At 40.6% G+C, this 11,253-nt stretch overlaps 1 non-coding gene across 1 annotated transcript; it reads left to right on the top strand.

Annotated features, from left to right (window-relative positions):
- The first annotated feature begins 9,003 nt into the window (after positions 1 to 9,003).
- TRNAT-UGU (transfer RNA threonine (anticodon UGU)) lies at positions 9,004 to 9,079 on the top strand. Its single transcript has one exon. It is a non-coding gene; the product is annotated as a tRNA-Thr (tRNA).
- Positions 9,080 to 11,253: the final 2,174 nt, after the last annotated feature.

The raw sequence follows: 11,253 nt of genomic DNA, 5'->3' as shown, positions 1-11,253 counted from the left end.
ACCTATATAAAGAAGTTACCTCGCCCTGGCCAGTTGGCTCAGTGGTAGAGCGTCGGCCTGGCGTGCGGAGGTCCCGGGTTCGATTCCCGGCCAGGGCACACAGGAGAAGTGCCCATCTGCTTCTCCACCCCTCCCCCTCTCCTTCCTCTCTGTCTCTCTCTTCCCCTCCCACAGCCGAGGCTCCATTGGAGCAAAGATGGCCCGGGCATTGGGGATGGCTCCTTGGCCTCTGCCCCAGGCGCTAGAGTGGCTCTGGTCGCAAAAGAGCGACGCCCCGGAGGGGCAGAGCATCGCCCCCTGGTGGGCAGAGCGTCCCCCCTGGTGGGTGTGCCGGGTGGATCCCAGTCGGGCGCATGCGGGAGTCTGTCTGTCTCTCCCCGTTTCTAGCTTCAGAAAAATACAAAAAAAAAAAAAAAAAAAAAAAAAAAAAAAAAAAAAAAAGAAGTTACCTCTAGCCCTGGCTGGTTGGCTCAGCAGTAGAGCGTTGGCCCGGTTTATGGAAGTCCCAGGTTTGATGGGAGCAAAATTTGTCCCCGGCGCTGAGGACCATTCCATAGCCTCTGCCTCAAGTGCTAGAATGACTCCCGTTGCAGTGGAGCATCGCCCCAGATGGGCTGAGCATCACCCCCTGGTGGGCATGCCGGGTGGATCCCGGTTGGGTGCATGCAGGAGTCTGTTTGTCTGCTGCACCACTACCACCACCACCCTTCTCACTTAGTAAAAATACAAAAAAAAAAGTTACCTCTACCATTCCCAGTTAATTTATGAGGAAACTGAAGCACAGAGTAATTACTTAATTTGCCCAGGGTTATACAGTTAATAAGTATCTTTTTTTTTTTTTTTTTTTTACTTACAATATTCTCTTTGCAAACAAACATGCTTTCTTTCTTACTGGGTTCTAGGAGGTTCAGAGGCAGAATTTTTACCCAGTTCTAGCCGTTCTATATGATACTTTCACCTGTAAATATGCATGTTGTTTTTCTTTGTAGTTCTGATATCACATTATATCTTTCATTTTCTTTGTTCCTCGATGAATAGATATAGAAATAAAAATAAGAATGGAGCCAATGACTAAGCTCTAGATAAAACTACAATTATGTACACAATTCCTATATGAGAAGACAGGTACTTTGTAACATTAAATCATGGGAAACGAATGATTTCTGTATTTGATTAAAATTGTAAAATAAGTTCAAATTAAATTTTGAAACAAAGATGTGCATGAAATTAATTCAAGTAAGAGACTGAATATATTTAGTCAAAAGGAAAAATGGTAAATTTTTTAATCTGCTGAACAAATTCAATGGGTTTAGAAGAAAAGGCAAAAGTAAGTACAGAAGTTTGTCATTGAATGGCCCAGAATTTATCTTTTTAAAGTAATTTTACCTTAGAGTCCAGAAAAGCAATAAATTTAACAAGGCACAGGAAAGCATTCAAGAGTCCAAGTACATAAAACACCTCTTGGTACACAGTAACACAAAAAATATAGTTGGGTTTTTTTGATTTGGGGTGGGTTTTTTTTACACTTTAATTCTTATACTTTATGGTTTAGTATTTTTTAATTTTTTATTAAACTTATTGGGTGACATTGGTTAATAAAATTATATAGGTTTCAAGTGTACCTCTTCTTGTCCTTTGTTGCAGCAGTGACAGATTCCATTTGTAACCGTTCACGGTCAATTTCAATACAGTGCTGAGGTGAGAGCGTGGCTCTGCTGCTGAACCCAAACTACTTCACGCGGAGAAGTATTTTTTCAATTTTGTCTCTGTATATTCCTTTGTCAGAAAAGCGATGAGAAGAACTGTGCCCATAAGCAACAGATGGCTTCTGTGGAAATAAAAGCCAGTTTATTTGGATACTATTCCTTTATAAAGATGTTTATTTCCTTATCATTTTTTTAGAAATCATGCTAAAGATACTGCCAACATGATCATATATATCGGTGATAGTTAATTTGGTCCCTACTGCCCACTAGTGGGCGTTCCAGCTTTCATGGTGGGTGGTAGCAGAGCAACCAAAGTATAAATATAAATAAAAAGATAGATTTAACTATAGTAAGTTGTTTTATAAAGATTTATTCTGCCAAACTTAGTGAAAATCCGACATAAAGTACTTGGTAAGTCATAATTATTATATGCTTTAACTTGCTATAACTCTGCTTTATAAATTTTATAAAGTAAAGTTACTTCCCTACTTTATAAATCACCATTACTGTGGAACCGGTGGGCGGTTAGAAAATTTTACTACTAACAGAGATACAAAAGTGGGCTGTAGGTATAAAAAGGCTGACTACCCCTGATATATATCAACAGAAGAGTTGAGAAGCTAGTTGAATGTTTCTCTGGCCAGATGGATCACAGTTGTAGGACAATGTCTCACCCACGTGTGAAAAGGGGGTGAGACTCTGCTTCCAGGACACCTGTGTGTTTTAGTTTGCTTGGGCTGCCATAATAAACACCATAGACAGGGTGGCTTAAACAACAGAAATTTGTTTCCTCCCAATTCTGCAGACTGAAAGTCCTAGATCTAGATATTGAAAGATTGATTTCTTCAGAGGGCTCTCTCCTTGGTTTCTGTTTCTTCATATGATCTTCCCTCTGTGTGTGCCTGTTTCCTCATTTCCTCTTCTTATAAGGACACCAGTTGTATTGGATTAGGACTCACACTAATAACTTTATTTTGACTTAATTACCTCTTGAAAGACAGTATCTCCAAATACAGTCACATTCCGAGGTACTGGAGATTAGGACTCCAACATATGAATTTGTGGGACATAATTCAGCTCATAACCCTGTACCTACGTGAACACTCATGCCTCGTCCCATCTCTCCACCATGTTCTGAGCAGACTGGGGGCCGAGACATCAATCACAGCAGCCCCCGTTTCTCAGAAGCCACAGCAGTGACTTAAAAGGCTGATGATTGACTACCAAAAGCCATCTGAACAGACTTAAGGAGAAAAGGATTTCAACTACAAAATAAATTAGGATTTCAGGTTTTTTAAACTCCTATGTGACATAAATGTAAATTGAGAAAATACCCCAAACTAGAATTGGAATAAAAGTGACATTTTAATTTCTGAGGCCCCAGCTAGGCATTTAGAGAGAGCTCAAAGGAGAACCCAGTTGAGAAATAAAAAAGCCACCGTGCCCTAAGAAAACGTGAAACAGAGTGACAATACAATATATCACAAAACTTCCCATGACAACACATTCATGAAATCAAAGAATCAAAAGAAAATGGAAAAGGGTAGATTATACGTAAATCAATGCAGCCTTCCTAATATTCAAAGAAGATAGAGTTGATGGTGTTTATAAATAAAACAAGCGGAGGCTCATTAGCCTCCCTGTATTCGCAGTGCACTCTGAACACTCCAGGGTTTCTCACTGTTTGCACAGTTTGTTCCGAAGGAGCTCAGCCTCCTGAAATAGGAGCCAGTGTTGCATTTCACTAAACCCAGGTCTTTCTAGGGACATCCATAGCATGTTAGAGCTGGAGAAGACATTACGCTCATCAAATCCAGTGTCCGTCAGGGGGTCCAAACAGAGTCAGTAGATTTATCGGAACAGCATTTGTAGTCCAAAATAAAGTTTGGGGAATGCAAACTACATTATCTGCTGTTTGTTGTTACTGTATTGTTGTTGTTTTGCCCCAACAGACTTCTCAGAGCCCCATGGTTGCTAAAATGTCATTATAGTTCAAATACAAGTTAATAAACATTTACCAAGTGTATTAAATATGCAAAATCAAAAAGGCCTTGATATCCTCTGCTGTGAGGAAACAGGGACACTGGAAGGTAGCCTTCCCCCTCGCTCCTCTAAGGGAGGGTTCAGTCTCTTCCAGCCCTGCTCCAGCCACCTATGACCTAACCTTGCCCAGAATGCTGAGGTTTGCCACTGAAGGCTAAAGGTGCCCAGGGCCATCGGCCCCATCTACGACACTGTGGACGAGCCTAGGGTATTTCTTCCAAGAAGCAGGTAAACTGATCTCATTTGCACAAGGGCCACTTAACTATGTCTTGCCTGAATAGTCAGGTTTTTTATTCTTCCCTCAAAGATTTCTGTTGTGGGTGTTGATAGTCCTATTTTCTGCTGCTTTGTTTAATATATAGTGTTTCCTTTATTCCTCCTACCTCAATGCCCCACTCATATTTCAGGCTGGGACTTTCTCCTAATTTAGAGCTCTCTTTCCCCCTTTTGCCAACTTCTATTATAAATCTACCTTTGCCACCCAGCTTAGTGTATCCCAAGGTTCTCTTTACAATGCCATAGTCGCAGAGCTCCAGGGAAGAGCAACCTGGTCTCATCTCTTCAGGCAGAGGAGAACAGAAGCTCCATCTCCACACATGCTGCAGATGGCTTTTCCAGTCTACCTGAATCATTACCAGCTAGAAGCAGCGGTCATTGGGACTTGGACATGAGCTGCAAAGTATAGAATTGTGACAACAATTCCAGTGCCATGCGGACTTTTCCTGGATGTGGACTTTTCCTGGACTCCTGCTCCTTCAGACAGCTCCTAACAGACTGAACTGGGGTTGGGTTGCATTTATCAGGGACTTGGCATGGTGTTGGAGGCCAACTTGGACTTGGTGAACTTGTTAAGGACACTACTCTTTTATGGATTCTTGCTGTATTGGCCAAGAGTTTGCTTAAAGGCTTTAATCACTGTAAAAAAAATAATAGAAGACTGGATAAAGAAGATGTGGCACATATACACCATGGTATACTATTCAGCCATAAGAAATGATAACATCAGATCACTTACAACAAAATGGCGGGATCTTGATAACATTATACGGAGTGAATTAAGTAAATCAGAAAAAAACAAGAACTGCAGGATTCCACACATTGGTGGGACATAAAAACGAGACTAAGAGACATGGACAAGAGTGTGGTGGTTACAGGGGGCAGGGGGAGGGAAGGAGGGAGAGGGGGAGGGGGAGGGGGAGGGGCACAAAGAAAACTAGATAGAAGGTGATGGAGGACAATCTGACTTTGGGTGATGGGTATGCAACATAATTCAATGACAAGATAACCTGGACATGTTTTCTTTGAATATATGTACCCTGATTTATTGATGTCACCCCATTAAAATTAATAAAAATTTATTAATAAAAAAAGGCCTTGATATCAGAGAAAGCATATTACTGTGGAAACTGTGTAAATATCAGAACCTAAAATATATATAAAGGTTTTACTTAAAAACTCAGCCAGTTCCCAAGGAAAACAAGAGGTCCAGACAAGAGCTGCAGTGAAAGGGCTCCAACCATGGTGAAGCCACCACTCAGAACCAAGGAAGCTTGAGGTGCCTGAACTGAAGGCATGATATCACACCCATTTCTTCAGATACTGAGATTTCTGTTCACTATCTCCTCTTATCTCCCGCTCATGCTCTGCATCCTTAAAATTCAATTCTCTGTCCACTAGACAAATTAATCCCAATATGGAACATGTTGTGAGTATATATACTTTTCTAATTGTTCCTAATTCTATTAACAATAGTTAATATGCAACATATTTCCAATACACAAGACCACAAAGAAACTCTTGATTTCGTGCATTTAACTTAAACTTATAATTTTTTCTATTTTAACAAAAGGTGCTTTTTAAATTTTTTTAATTGTATTTATTGATTTCAGGGAGAGAGAGGAGGAGGAGAGAGAAAGAAACATTAATCTGTTGCTCCACTTATCTATGCATCCATTGATTGCTCCTTACATATGCCCTGACCAGAGATCGACTTTGCTGAAAGTTTTTATTATAAATGTGGGTGCTGAATTTTATCAAGTGCTTTTTCTGCATTTATTGATATAATCATGTGATTTTTATTCTTCATTTTGTTTATGTGGTATATATTGTTAATTGATTTGCTGATATTATACCAACCTTGTGTCATCAAAATAAATTCTGCTTGATCATGGTGTATGATCTTTTTAATGTATTGCTGGATCAGCTTTGCTAATATTTTGTTAAGGATTTTAGCATCTACATTCATCAGAGATATTGGCCTATAATTTCTTTCTTTGTAGTGTCTTCATCTGGTTTTGAAATTAAAATAATGCTGGCTTCATAAAATAAGCTTAGGAGTCTTCCCTCCTCTTGAATTTTTTGGACTAATTTGAGAAGGATAGATGTTAGTCTTCCTTGAATGTTTTTTTGTTTTTTTGGTTGTTTTTTTTTTGTTTTTTTTTTTCATTTTTCTGAAGCTGGAAACAGGGAGAGACAGTCAGACAGACTCCCGCATGCGCCCAACCGGGATCCACCCGGCACGCCCACCAGGGGCGACGCTCTGCCCACCAGGGGGCGATGCTCTGCCCATCCTGGGCGTCGCCATATTGCGACCAGAGCCACTCTAGCGCCTGAGGCAGAGGCCACAGAGCCATCCCCAGCGCCCGGGCCATCTTTGCTCCAATGGAGCCTCGGCTGCGGGAGGGGAAGAGAGAGACAGAGAGGAAAGCGCGGCGGAGGGGTGGAGAAGCAAATGGGCGCTTCTCCTGTGTGCCCTGGCCGGGAATCGAACCCGGGTCCTCCGCACGCTAGGCCGACGCTCTACCGCTGAGCCAACCGGCCAGGGCCTTCCTTGAATGTTTTTAAAATTCATCTGTGAACCATCCAATCCAGGACTTTTGTGTGTTGGGAGTTTTTGTTTGTTTATTTGTTTTTTTTTTTTTAAGATTTTATTTATTGATTTTAATGAGATAGGGAGAGGGGAGAAGAACAAAAAGTACCATCTCATAGTTGCTTCACTTTAGTTGTTCATTGATAGCTTATTGTATGTGCTTTGACTGGGCAAGCCCAGGGTTTTGAATTAATGATCTCAGCATTCCAGGTTGATGCTCTATCCACTTCACCACCACAGGTCAGGCTGTATGTTGGATGGTTTTTTATTACTATTTCAATATCATTAATTTTGCTTTATTCAGATTTTCTGATTCTTCCTCATTCAGTTTTGGAAGATTGTAAGTTTCTAGGAATTTATCCATTTCACCTAGATGTTCAATGTTTTAGCATATAGTTGTTAGTAATATTTTCTTACAATCCTTTTTATTTCTGTGGTGTCAGTTGTGACTGCTCTTTCATTTGTGATTTTATTTATTTAAGTCCTCTCTCTTTTTTTGTTGATGAATCTGTTTAAATGTTCATCAATCTTGTTTATCTTTTCAAAGAACCAGATCGTGGTTTTATTGATCTTTGTATTTCTTAGATTCTATTTTGTTTATTTCTGCTCTTTATTATTTCCTTCCTTCTGCTCACTTTGGGTTTTGTTCATTGTTGTTATTTATCTAGTACTTTTAAGTGCAAAATTAGATTGGCTATTTGAGATTTTGCCTTATTTCTTTTTTTTTTTTTTCTTTGTATTTTTCTGAAGTTGGAAACGGGAAGGCAGTCAGACAGACTCCCGCATGTGCCCAACCGGGATCCACCTGGCGTGCTCACCAGGGGGTGATACTCTGCCCATCTGGGATGTTGCTCTGTTGCAACCAGAGCCATCCTAGCACCTGAGGCAGAGGCCATAGAGCCATCCCCCAGTGCCCAGGCCAACTTTGCTCCAAAGGAACCTTGGTTATGGGAGGGGAAGAGAGAGACAGAGAGGAAGGAAAGGGGGAGGGGTGGAGAAGCAGATGGGCGCTTCTCCTGTGTGCCCTGGCTGGGAATCGAACCTGGGACTCCTGCACGCCAGGCCGACGCTCTACCACTGAGCCCACCGGCCAGGGCCTGCCTTATTTCTTGAGATAGGCCTGTAATGCTATGAATTTTCTTATTAGGACTCTTTTCTTATTAGGACTCCCATAGATATGGGGTTGTTGTGTTCTCATTTTCATTTGTTTTAAGGTAGCTTTTAATTTTATCCTTGATCTCCTTGTTAATCCATTCATTGTTTAGTACAGGCGTGGCCAACAGTTTTCTCCCCAGGGCCAGATTAGAAAGAAAACTTTTTTCACTGGCCGGACGAAATATTAAAATTTAAAAATGTTAAATACAAAAAATGATTCATTTAAATAAACAAAATTTTATTATGTAATTTGTTTATGAATAAATGTAAGTAAGAGAAAAAATTTTAATATACAATATTACTTTAATAAAAATATTTTTAAATAAAAATATAATTACATACCATATAACTATCCAAACTGTATCGCAATCAATCGAAACAATATTTAATTAATAGAATGAGCTTGAAGGGGTTATATCACAAATAAAACAATTATTTCGTATTACAAACAGCCTGGACATGTTTTCAGTTATCAACTGCAGCTATTGTCTATGCTACAGTGCCACTTGACTCAGCACACTTGACCACAAAAATAACGAATTGTTTGACCTTGGGTGCACACTGGCAAACTCCGCCTAAAAGAATGTGGGTTTCACATTGCTGCTAAACATTAAACAGTTCATATAGAGTAAAGACGAGTACAAATGTTGTAAATTTTTAAATTGGAATTTTTAAAAAAAATAAAGAAGTATCGCGAATCCATTCGACCAATTATTGGAAGTTAACCCTAGGTTAGTCACACACGGAATTCTTTTCCACATATCACTATCTTCTTAAATATCTCAATTTCCAATAATCAAAGATACTTCTGCTTCTGAGTAGCTGAGATTTTAAAGTAGCGGAGAATATTAAAAATTTAATCGTAGGCCGTATAAACTCATTACGCAGGCCGGAATCGGCCCGTGGGCCGTACGTTGGCCATGCCTGGTTTAGTAACATGTTATTTAGCCTCCATGTCTTTATGTGTTTTTCAGTTTTTCTTTTTCTTCTGATTAATTTCTAGTTTCATACCATGGTAAGAGAAAATGCTTGATATGATATCAATCTTCTTAAATTTATTGAGACTTGTTTTGTGTCCTAACATGTAGTCTGTCTTAGAAAATGTTCCATGTGCTGCTTTGGTTTGAAATGCTCTGAAGATATCAATTAAGTCCATCAATTTTCTTGTTGATGTTCTATCTGGAAAATCTATCCATTGAAGTCAATGGGATGTTAAAATCCTCTACCATGGCCCTGGCCGGTTGGCTCAGTGGTAGAGCGTTGGCCTTGTGTGCAGGAGTCCTGGGTTCGATTCCTGGCCAGGGCACACAGGAGAAGCGCCCATCTGCTTCTCCACCCCTCCCCCTCTCCTTCCTCTCTATCTCTCTCTTCCCCTCCCGCAGCCAAGGCTCCATTGGAGCAAAGATGGCCCAGGCACTGAGGATGGCTCTGTGGCCTCTGCCTCAGGCACTAGAATGGCTCTGGTTGCAAAAGAGTGACGCTCCAGATGGGCAGAGAGCAGCCTCCCCTGGTGGGCATGCCGGGTGGATCCCGGTCGGGCGCATGCGGGAGTCTGTCTGACTGCCTCCCTGTTTCCAACTTCAGAAAAATACAAAAAAAACACACACACACACACACAAAAACTCTACCATGACTGCATTACTATCAATCTTTCCCTTTATGTCCACCAAGACTTCCTTTATATATTTAGGTGCTCCTATGTTGGGTGCATAAATGTTTATAAGGGTTATATCCTCTTATTGGATTGCACCCTTTATCATTATGCATTCCGTCTTTGCTCTTGTAATGGATTTTGTTTTAAAGTCTATTTTGTCTGATATAAATATTGCTCTCCAGTTTTTTTTAATCTCCATTTCTGAGAAATATTTTTTCCTATTCGTTTACTTTTAGTTTGTTCATATCTTTTGTTCTGAGCTGAGTCTCTTACAGATAGCATATATATGGATCTTGTGTTTTATCCATTTAGTTATCCTATGCCTTTTGATTGAAACATTAAGCCATTTACATTTAAAGTGAGTCAATAATATTGAGCCCTGGCTGGATAGCTCAGTTGGTTAGAGTGTCTTCCCAAAGCACAGAGGTTGCTGCTTTGATCCCCGGACAGGCCACATACAAGAATAGATTAGTGTTCTTGTCTCTCTTTCTCTATCCTATCCTCTCTCACTAAAATCAATAAAAAAAATTTATTTAATAAAATAAACTGAGTCAATAATATTGTAATAACTATGTATGGTGCCAGGTAGGTACTGGAAATATTGGGACAAACACTTTGTAAAGTATGTAATTGTCTATCCACTAGGCTATACAGACTAATTTAATATAAACTATAATTGAAAATTTTAATAATTTATTTAAATTTGATTTCACTTTTTAAAATTTGTGTGTGTATGTGTGTGCACGCGCCTTACCTGATTTAACATCAATCCAAATTTTGCCCAAAGAAATCCTTCCAGGCATGTTTATAGAGATTCTTTCAAAATTAAAATAAACATTCTTTATCAGTAAAACCAAGAAGAACATATTTCTTAACTTTTCTAAAGCAGCTAAAGCTTGCATATACCAGAAAACAGAAACCTCTGCAGACTAGCATCATCTAAAGCAAATCTTAAAAGATGAGGATAGGGCAGCCAATGTGTAATGAACCATGCAGAACTTGCTTTGAGAGGCACCCAGTTTGAAAAGAGCATTGTCAAGCTGACAGAAGCATTTGTCTCAGTAAGTATTCTTCTTCATTCCTAAATCATTCAACCATGAGAAGGTGAGCACAGACAGCAGTCAAAAAGTCTCTAATGAATACTTGTAACGCACAAGCCGAAAAATTCTTGATCTATCGGCCCTTCGTGAAAAATAACAAGAGTTGGAGATGGGGTTAAAAGTGAGGGAGAGGCTTCTACCTTCAACTAAGATGGGCCAGCCTGCAGCAAAAGGAGCCTCTCACCAAGAAAATCTTAAAAAGATGAATAAAATACAGAAAACATCAGGTCGAAGATATGAGAGAGCTAACAAGGCATCCAGAACTCAAAGAGCGAAGTTGCTGGAGAGAGATGGATCCCGGAAAAGTGAACTCAGCCTTCTCAGCCCCTTTCCCTTCAAGTATTTAAAGATTCATTTGCGGCCCTGGTCTGTTGGCTCAGTGGTAGAGCGTCGGCCTGGCGTGCGGAAGTCTCGGGTTCGATTCCTGGCCAGGGCACACAGGAGAGGTGCCCATCTGCTTCTCCACCCCTCCACTTCTCCTTCCTCTCTGTCTCTCTCTTCCCCTCCCACAGCCGAGGCTCCATTGGAGCAAAGATGGCCCGAGCACTGGGGATGGCTCCTTGGCCTCTGCCCCAGGCGCTAGAGTGGCTCTGGTCGCGACAGAGCGACACCCCAGATGGGCAGAGCGTCGCCCCCTGGTGGGCGTGCTGGGTGGATCCCGGTGGGGCGCATGCTGGAGTCTGACTGCCTCCCTATTTCCAGCTTCAGAAAAGTACAATAAATAAA

This window comes from Saccopteryx leptura, chromosome 9 (genome assembly GCF_036850995.1).
Source record: "Saccopteryx leptura isolate mSacLep1 chromosome 9, mSacLep1_pri_phased_curated, whole genome shotgun sequence".
Taxonomy (NCBI): Eukaryota; Metazoa; Chordata; class Mammalia; order Chiroptera; family Emballonuridae; genus Saccopteryx; species Saccopteryx leptura.
The sequence above is the reverse complement of the archived record's forward strand: the minus strand, read 5'-3'. Positions and strand labels throughout refer to the sequence as shown.